The following is a 9,040-nucleotide window of genomic DNA, read 5'->3' as shown; positions in this document are numbered from 1 at the left end:
CAGCATTTGTGAACTGTTCTCACCTTTCAAAGGCAGGGCACCTGCTGCAGTCAAGATTCTTCTTATTGTTGCTTCATTATTTCTGCAGACAGAGGACAGAACATTAAATAGTAAAAGATGAAGCAGCCTAAATAAAGATGAGCTAACACTGACAAAAAAGAGCAGCAGAATACCATTTACTCAAGCAGTAGCCACGCACAAAGTTCATTAGGGGACAAGTTTTTTTCACTCACCACTGCAAATTAGCAAAGACTTCTTGTTCTGATGAACGGCAACAAAGTCATTGATTACCAAAACAGAAAGGAACAGCTCTTCTTTCCAAAAGTGCCCAAATCCCTCACATTTACACATCAAAGTTGATGCCTAAAGTCAGTGTAGTTGTTTCCTTGATTCAGCCAGTTCTGGATCACACATGATGTGTTTGATTTTCTGAAAGGCAAAGCACATATGTTTAATCATTGATGGATATGAAGCACATACATTTGTATATTAAAAAAAAGGAAGTGAAGAGCTCCAGCTCAGATGGAAATCACATCTCAAACTGAAATCTGTATATTTGATTCTATACATTCAAAATACAGTTAATTATACAGAATAAATAGTTAGAAATAAAGATTTGGTCAGTAAGCTTCTTAAATTTGTATTGCAATTTCCTTTTTATAAGGTGGGACTTTGATTCCATATAGAAAATTTCATTCAATGTTTATGCTCCCGTGCTTTAAAAGCAGGACATGCACACTTATCTTTTTCTTAGACATACATGACTGCTTTCATTGTCTTTTGACTTCTTGACTTCAATTTACAAATTTTTGACAAGATTATTTAGTAATAAAACCCTATTCCAGTTTAGCAAATAAATTATCATTATCACACTTGAGTAGAGCAGACTGAGATCAAGAATACCTAAAGCCTGTGAGCAACTCTACCTCAAAGCAGTTCCTAATTTGATTTTACATGGTTGGTTCAGAATCCAGAAAAGAATTACATGAAAACAGATCCTGATAGGGGGAATAGCTGTGCACATCCATGCTCTCTGAAAAAAAAACCTTAACCAACCAAAAAAAAAATCCCCAAACAACAAAACAAACCCCAAAAATTGATAGATGAAGGAGTAGAAGAGCCTCTCAGGCTCTGTTTGTGTCCATTCCCAAACAGGCCAGCTGTCCTTTACTGATAACCTGCCTAAGCATTGCTTTCTAGAGCAGGTGAAATAAGCTGCAAAATAAAGTGTATTTATCACACTGTTGCTAAACTTATTTGTTACCTATGTGAAATCAATTGTTCAGATCTTTAGGAGGTGTGTGTGGAGGCAAAAAAGGTTAGCTCTTTCTATGCCCTTACTTAGAAGGCTTCTGTATATTTAGAGAACAACCATTTAGCTAATTACTTACTCATCCTGAGCTTGAAGGATCAGAGACCCACAGAAACTAGTGAGGGAACAGCAAACTCAGTGAAAACTGTCAAACCTTACACAGCGGGAAAAGGACAAGGGTGTTTAATCAAAGCCAGGAATGTGCAGAACTGGGTACAGGACAATGTTCAGACTTTAAAGATAAATATTTCTTTGGCATGACAAATTGGACATCACTAGGCTGCGTTTTTCTGATTTTGGAATCATCATCTGAATTAGGTCATTCTCTCAAGATGAAAATTCTGCTTGGTCTCTGCTCTCTCAAATAGGAATTCTCATCTCATTGGATATCAGGATTTGATATGTTGGATTCTTAACTACAGCCAGAAAGTGGTTTTTTTTTCCATGCAATATGATTATTTGGGGGCATATCCAAGGAAAATTAAAAAAAAAAAGCAGCTTATTCCAGCAATGCTCACCCATTTCCGCATCAACAGGAATGTGTTTCACCAGGTGTGTATTTCCCAATAAATATTCAGATGTGGAGCTGTGGGTCAGAACCCAATAATGTCAGACCTTGTAGAAACACCAGAAAAGGAGGATAAAAGGTGGAAATTGCCCTAGAAAGTCCCATACAGTGAATGGTTTGACCTCAAAATGTTGACCTTTTTTCCTGCTGTTTCTGTCCCAGCTCCAGATTTATTTGCAGCCCCTTCACTGCAAAATTCTTGGATGAAGGGAAATAAAGTAATGACTCAAAATATTCTCCCTAGCAATCTGCTATGGAAGAAATAAAACCCTGTGGATTTCCTGTAGTAAAGAGTAAGTACTAATAATGATTTTTTATTTATTATTCATACCAGAATGCACAAGAATTTTAATAACTTTAGTGAACAGAAGTCAAAACCAGGACCAGGTGGAAGAGACTATGGAAATTCAGCACCTATAGCAATTTTGATACAACAATGAGCAGCACATCTCTGACCCTCATCTGAATCTGAAATGTTTCAGATTTCTCTAACTAATGCCATTTTGTACCAATCAATATATTTGTATTATCAGAAAAGTAGATCTGCTATAATTACAATTAAAAAATACCAAACACCACTAAAATTAGTACATCACTGAATATCCATATGTGAGTGTAAATGCCAATTCAACCATTGCTTATTTTGTCAGTTCTGTAGGAATCTTTTTAAAGTCCCCTGTCAGTCACAGATTTGGTTTGTCCACATGAATCAGAATCACACAGAATTTCACCTGTTTGGGAGATTAAAGAAAACCCAAACAAATAATGAAAATAAATTTATCTAGTAAATATACTTTAACCAACAGAAGAAATTTTTTCAATTAATAGGCACAAATGATCTTTTCAAGTAAGGAGCAATGCTCAGTAACACCATCCTTGTCAAAGTTTTTTGGTGGGTTTTTTTTTGCATTTTATGCTACTGGTCATACCAGGATTTCAACAAACCACAAGAAGGAGATACTGTACTTCTTTGTGGAAGGTTTTGTGCAGCCTTAATAAAAGGGTAATTGGTAATTGGGACAACAAAATGCCATAGAAATGCCATGGATTTATGCTGAAATTATTGTGAAAAAATCTGGGGCATTTGTTAGCTAGACTCTTGCTTTAAAATTGTGTTAAAACATCCTACAGGAATGAACAGATAATATTACATATTAACATACATATATAACAGATAATATTTCTATTAAACACTACAGCATGGCTCAGTTTAAGATTGGAGCTTTTCCATTAATAAGAAGGAGTTACCTGCAGTTGTCCTTGACCCTATGTGGGCCATATGCAATATTTCATAGGTTTTTAACCAATGTATTTCACATATATAATGTTATTTTTTATTAGTTATTCATATGTGTACTAAAAAATCTCTGTATTTCTAGTTCCATATTTTGGGCTGTTTTACACCCAACAGCAACCACCAGGTGCAAACAGTTTTACATTAGAAGAAAAGAGGGAGTCAAAACTATTACCTACAGTGGCTGAAAGAGTATTTAACAATTATAAATTTTGGCTGATTCAAAGCATGCTTTAAAAAAACTAAAAAATGAAAAAAAGAGGTGGGATGAGCATCACCATCAATGGTAGACAACAAACAGCAATAGTAAAGCACTCAATTTTATCTGAAGCAATAAATCAAAACCTTCTAAATAGTAATGAACAAAAAAATACCCAAAAACCTCACAGAAATACAATACCAGAACTTAAACAAAGTAATTTATAGGAGAATATTTGTAGCATATTTCCAAAGCACTGCAGTAGGAAAATTCATGAATAATATTAGGAGCATTTATGTGATCCACTTTCCTCCTGTACAGTGTTTGTCCAACATAATGAGATCTGGATTGGCTGAATATAATACAAATTTGAGAGTGTTATACTTGAAACTGATTGTGCATGTTAGGAGGAGGGAAAAAAAGGAAAATGGAGCATTTTTAATGCATATAATGGCATGTGAGAATATTGACACTCAGCTGCACTAATATAGGTAATTGCTACTGAATTAACAATGCTCACAAATTAACAGCCAGAGAAATCCCATGGATTACACTTGCATCTTCTCTGTAAATATTTTTTTAACATTTGTTTCTATTCAGGTCAAGGCCATGACATTCTAATTTCATTGGAAAACATTCAAGTCCCATTCTCTGAGCAAGCAGTGTGGGAGAGCTATGACCCACAGAAGATGGGTTTGCTTTATTCTCCAAAATTGAAACGAAAATTGCATTTGTGTCATTATATTTTAATACAATCTCCCATGAATATACATACCAATATACATCTCCCTCTCTCTATATATTTATATTTATATATATATATATATAATTTATTACCATTCCAGGCACTAAAAGCTGAGGTTTACAGCTGCAGGAATTCAAATAGGATTAGACAGAAAACTTTTACTTGTTTGCAAGCCCTGCATAAATTTTGAAGAGCAGTTTTCACCAGGCAGAGAGCATAAAAGCCTCTTCCATTCTGAGAATAAAGCCAGAAAATATTAGGTGGGATAGGATGGGTAGGAAGGACTGCAAAATTTCATGTTTTCATGAAATTCATGCCCTTTCAGGCCTGATTGTGCTTCATTCATTATAGCAATAATCCATTAAATAATGTAAACCAGTGGCAGGAATTCCAGCAAAACTTTACTTTTGCTTTTCCCACACAAGTCTACCCAGTATTTTTATTAAAATCCCCCCACAGCAGATCAACAAGACTTTCCTCCACCAGCAGGTGTGTACCTGAGGAGCTGTCTTATGGAACTGAAACTTTGTCCATTTGGAGCATTAAGTTCAACATTTTCAAAGTGCTGAGATGATTTTGAAGGCCCAAGGAAGTGAAAAGGAAAAAAAAAAACCTTTTACAGGGTCACTTAGGCACTGTTAACCTAGCAAACAGACTAAAGGGAACATGGAAAGGGAATTCCCATTTTCCTTTTAATTCAAAAGAGGATGTGCTTTCCTGGGAAGTTTTTATATTATCCTTCTTTACTATTTCAGAAACAGCACATTTCTTGTTTTCTTTTCCTCAACAGAAAGAAAAAGAAGAAACTTTAGGTTTTAGAATTTTAAGATACTTCTCCCTAGCATAGGTTTGTTTCTTTCCAGATATTCCTCTTATTCAAAGTCTATGAAGAAAAGTCAATATTCAAACAGGTTCAATAAACCATACAAAACAAAACATACCCAAATTTTAATGGTGAAGAAGGTGCTGCTTGCATATTGTTAGAAGCTCCACAGGTACAAATTTATGCAAATCAGACCATGGAAAAGGGACAAACCCAGAAGTTCAGAGTTCTGTTCCCAATACTCTTAAGACTCTTTTTTCAAAGTTTTCTGCCACTTGAAAACACCTGGAAATAACTGAAAAATTGGTGTTCCAGCCATTACTATAATTACCTTAATTTTCTTTTTACTAGATCTGCTAGATAGCTGTTGCACTCTACAGTATTTTGGTTCCAGCATGGGAAATCTGGGCTCAAAATCCATTTTTCGTGTGATTTTCTATTTCATGGGTCAAGCATCAATAACTTTAAAAAGCAGCTTATATCTTAGACTAAAGCAAAGCTGAGTTCAGAAGCTAAAGCATTTTGTATTCTGCAAAAAATAATAATAAAAAAAAGAGGTAGGCTTTTGTCAGAAAGCCAGGCATCTGTGCTTTGGGGTTGGTGGATTTTTTGCTTTGTGTTGGTTTTTTTTGTTTTTTTTTTTGTCTAAGAAAGAACATTTTACACAATTTTTGTTTAACAACTTCCACATATTCTAATCTTTGTCATCTCTGGATGTCACAGTGTATTGCCAAGAGCCACTGTGACATCTGCTAGGGAGGGCAGAAATAATTTGCAGGTTACTGACAGCTGCTGTGGATTGCCAGACTGTCATTTGAGACTACATTGGAATAAAAATGTGTGGTAAAAAGCTTTCTTCATCCCCACCCTCTGCTATTAAAGTATTGTACATTCTCAGCAAAACCAGTGAATCCTCTTAGCACTAAATAGCCTTGTAACTTCGAAAATAAATTCCCAGATCAGCTGTCTTCTGAAAATTGGTGGAGTCGAGTCAGAACTTTACAAAAATGTGAATTGCAGCAGGGGAGGCTCAGGGTGGAAATCAGGAAGAATTTCTTTACTGAGAGGGTTTTCAAGCACCAGGACAGATTTTTCAGGGAGGTGGCAGAATCACCACCCCTAAAAGTGTCCAAGAAGTGACGGGATGTGACACTCAGTGCTATGGTTTAGTCAAAATTTGGAATTCATGATCTTGGAGGTCTTTTCCAGCTTCAGTGATCCTGGGATTCTGTGGAAATTAGCAAATGCTACTGGGGCAAGCCTGGTTTTGTTGGTCCAAGATTTGTATGGCTCACAGGTGTGTATAATTATCAAGAGAGATGAAAAAAAAAAAAGAAATCCTGGAGTCTTTGAGGGCAAACCAGCAAATATGCTCCAATAAGTCTTGACTCTGTTTTTGGGTAAGGCAATGGGAAGATTTGATTTTTGATAGTGCTTAGGCCTACACTAATTGCTTTTAAAAATCACAGGAGAAGCAAATTACCAAAGGAAATCAATAGAAATAGAAAAAGGAGCCAGGAACTGAACTGTGACCTACCCTGAGCCTCTCCACAAAGCCTCTCTGGTGGTTTCCAGGTGCTGGACAAGGAATGGTGCTGAGGTGCACAGCTGAGCACTTGGGACACAGCTCCACCTGAAACTGTTTCAGCACTGGAATTCAAGGTCTGCAATCTCCTGAAAACCAGGAGAGAAATATAAATCCCAGCCTGGCAGTTGTCAATTTTGTATCTATAATTTTAAACAAACAAACAAACAATGCCTCCCAGGCAAAATAAAAACCAACAAAGCAAAATATCCTGCTACTTACATATTTTAAATAACACAACCAAACCTGAAAACATGAAGATGGTGAAAACCAGCCCACCGAAACCAGTGAATTCACAGGTGCTGGGTCAGTGCTGTTTTCCAGTAGCGCTGTGAGGGACTGGATAGAAGAGGGCTGCTTGTGCATTGAGATGAGGCTGCTCAATGGCTTTGTCACCCCCATGCAGCACAGCCACTTTACACCATCAGAAAGAAGGACTCTTCAATATCCTGGCACTGCCTGTGCTTCAGCAAAAGCTGGAAAAGCTTCTGTGTACACCCAGCCAAGGAAAGAGTTGACAAGTCTTTGCATAATCCAATTGCAGGAGCTGTGAGTGCAGCCAGCACTAAGTGTAAGATGTTGTACAGCAAGGCCTGCTGAATTATGTACTCACAGCTATATCCTAAAAGTTTTAGTTACACTGCAAACTTCTTGTTGGAGTCTTCTGTCAACCCTGCTCCTGCACTGAACTGGGAACGTGCTGCTCTCCAGCATCCTTTATGGTGAAGAAAGGAAGCTGAGTGAGAACATCAGCCTGGCAGCTCATCCCATTTCCACTGCGCACATGTTGAAAGCTGCTCTGAATCCAGAGCTTTCAATGCATAACCAACAAGGTTCACAGCCACTAAAATATGTCTCATGCATTGTGCATTTTCTCTAAAGAGGGTCAAGGATGATGGGTTCTGCAGGTAAAAGGCACCTTGCCTCCATTCAAAACATTTCCCAATTAGAACATGAGTTAATACACTCATCCAATTAATTATTTTGTTGTTTGTTGGTACCTTGCTGATTGAGTGAGCTGCTATCCAAACAGCTGCTTTTCAAAAGGGACCTTTCTTAGCCTCTGCTGCTGCAGACTGCTGTGTTATGTACTAACCCACTGATCCATACTGCCTTCAATTTTCTTTGATGCTTTCTAGTTTTTAAGTGCTGTAGCATAATGTTAACCTTGCAAGTGCAGCATCTATTTCTAAAACAGTTACCTCCTGCAATTTATCTGGGCAAATTTTTCAAAGGCAGTACTCTACACACAGAGACATTCTGCATGCATCCTGTGCCCCTAACAAATTAAAAAACAGGTAGATAAACAAATGCCAACCTTTAAATCCTGTTTTGAAGGCAGATCACATTATCTCATCAGTTGCAGACTACATCAATGGTCATGACTTCACCACTTTATAAAACACTCTCTGAACCTCGGCTGAGGAGCACGTTACACACAAAAAATGGTGTGTGCAGGAAATATCCATTGTATATCTACAAAATGGGCCATATCCCAGTGCCATTAAAATTGATGGGAGTTTTGCCATTGCCTTCAATGGGATCAGCAGCAGTATATAAAGATGGATTGGCTCTGAGCGTGCACACTGGCGCTTTATGGGCGTGACAATATAAAAGCCCTGTTGAAGTAATGGTATGAATTATAACAGTGCTGGGGATGTCAATTTGCCTTCTTCTACCTTCACTTGCTGTACAAGGAACATTAAACATTTCCCTGGTTAGCTACAGAATCATAAAAATTACCAATAAAAAAGTACTATTAAGTCTACTTCCCACCAATACAAAATTACTCCTCCTTGTACCTTTCTAATCCTCTCTGCAGCCATGTTTTACACTGCTCAAATGTTCTGGCATGTTTTCCTGCCTGTAAAGAATCATTCCATCAGCTACTTAATCACACATTTAGACAAGATAGATTTTTTCCTAGAGCAAATCAACAAAGCAAAATAAAAAGAAAAAATATATATATATTGCTCTGAATTTGCTCTTCACATTTTATTCCACTTTGGGACAATTAGAAAATATTTTTTGAGAACTCTATCAGTGACATTTTTCCCTGCTTTTTAAGGCCCACCACATCCAAATGCAGGCAGGAGGAGCTACTCATTTGTTAGTGGTGGGATGGTTCTCCATAAGGCTGAAATCATTAAAAAAGGAAGCCACCTTGCTGTTTCTACTCTCATTTGCTCCTCTCCCACCTTCTCCCTACTGCCTCATCACACTTGTGGGCTTTACCCTGATTTGTTTAGGGTAGAGAACACCCAGTGTCCTCTATTTTTTAGGGTAGGATGTTCAATAAGGACCCAGTACATTAAGGAGGAAAAAGTAGATCTAAAAGATGTGCTACTTTTTGAGGCACCCTCAGATCAAGGGACCTCGAGCAAGTTACAATAAATGTTACCATAGCACTTATTCTGAGACAGAAGTTTTGGCAAATGACATCAAAAGGTGGTTCGAAAGCCATTCCCAGGTTCTCACTGAAGATATGTGACTCTAAAGATCTCCCCAGCAGAA

This window comes from Geospiza fortis, unplaced genomic scaffold (assembly GCF_000277835.1).
Source record: "Geospiza fortis unplaced genomic scaffold, GeoFor_1.0 scaffold72, whole genome shotgun sequence".
NCBI classification, from domain to species: Eukaryota; Metazoa; Chordata; class Aves; order Passeriformes; family Thraupidae; genus Geospiza; species Geospiza fortis.
This window is presented reverse-complemented; position numbering follows the sequence as displayed.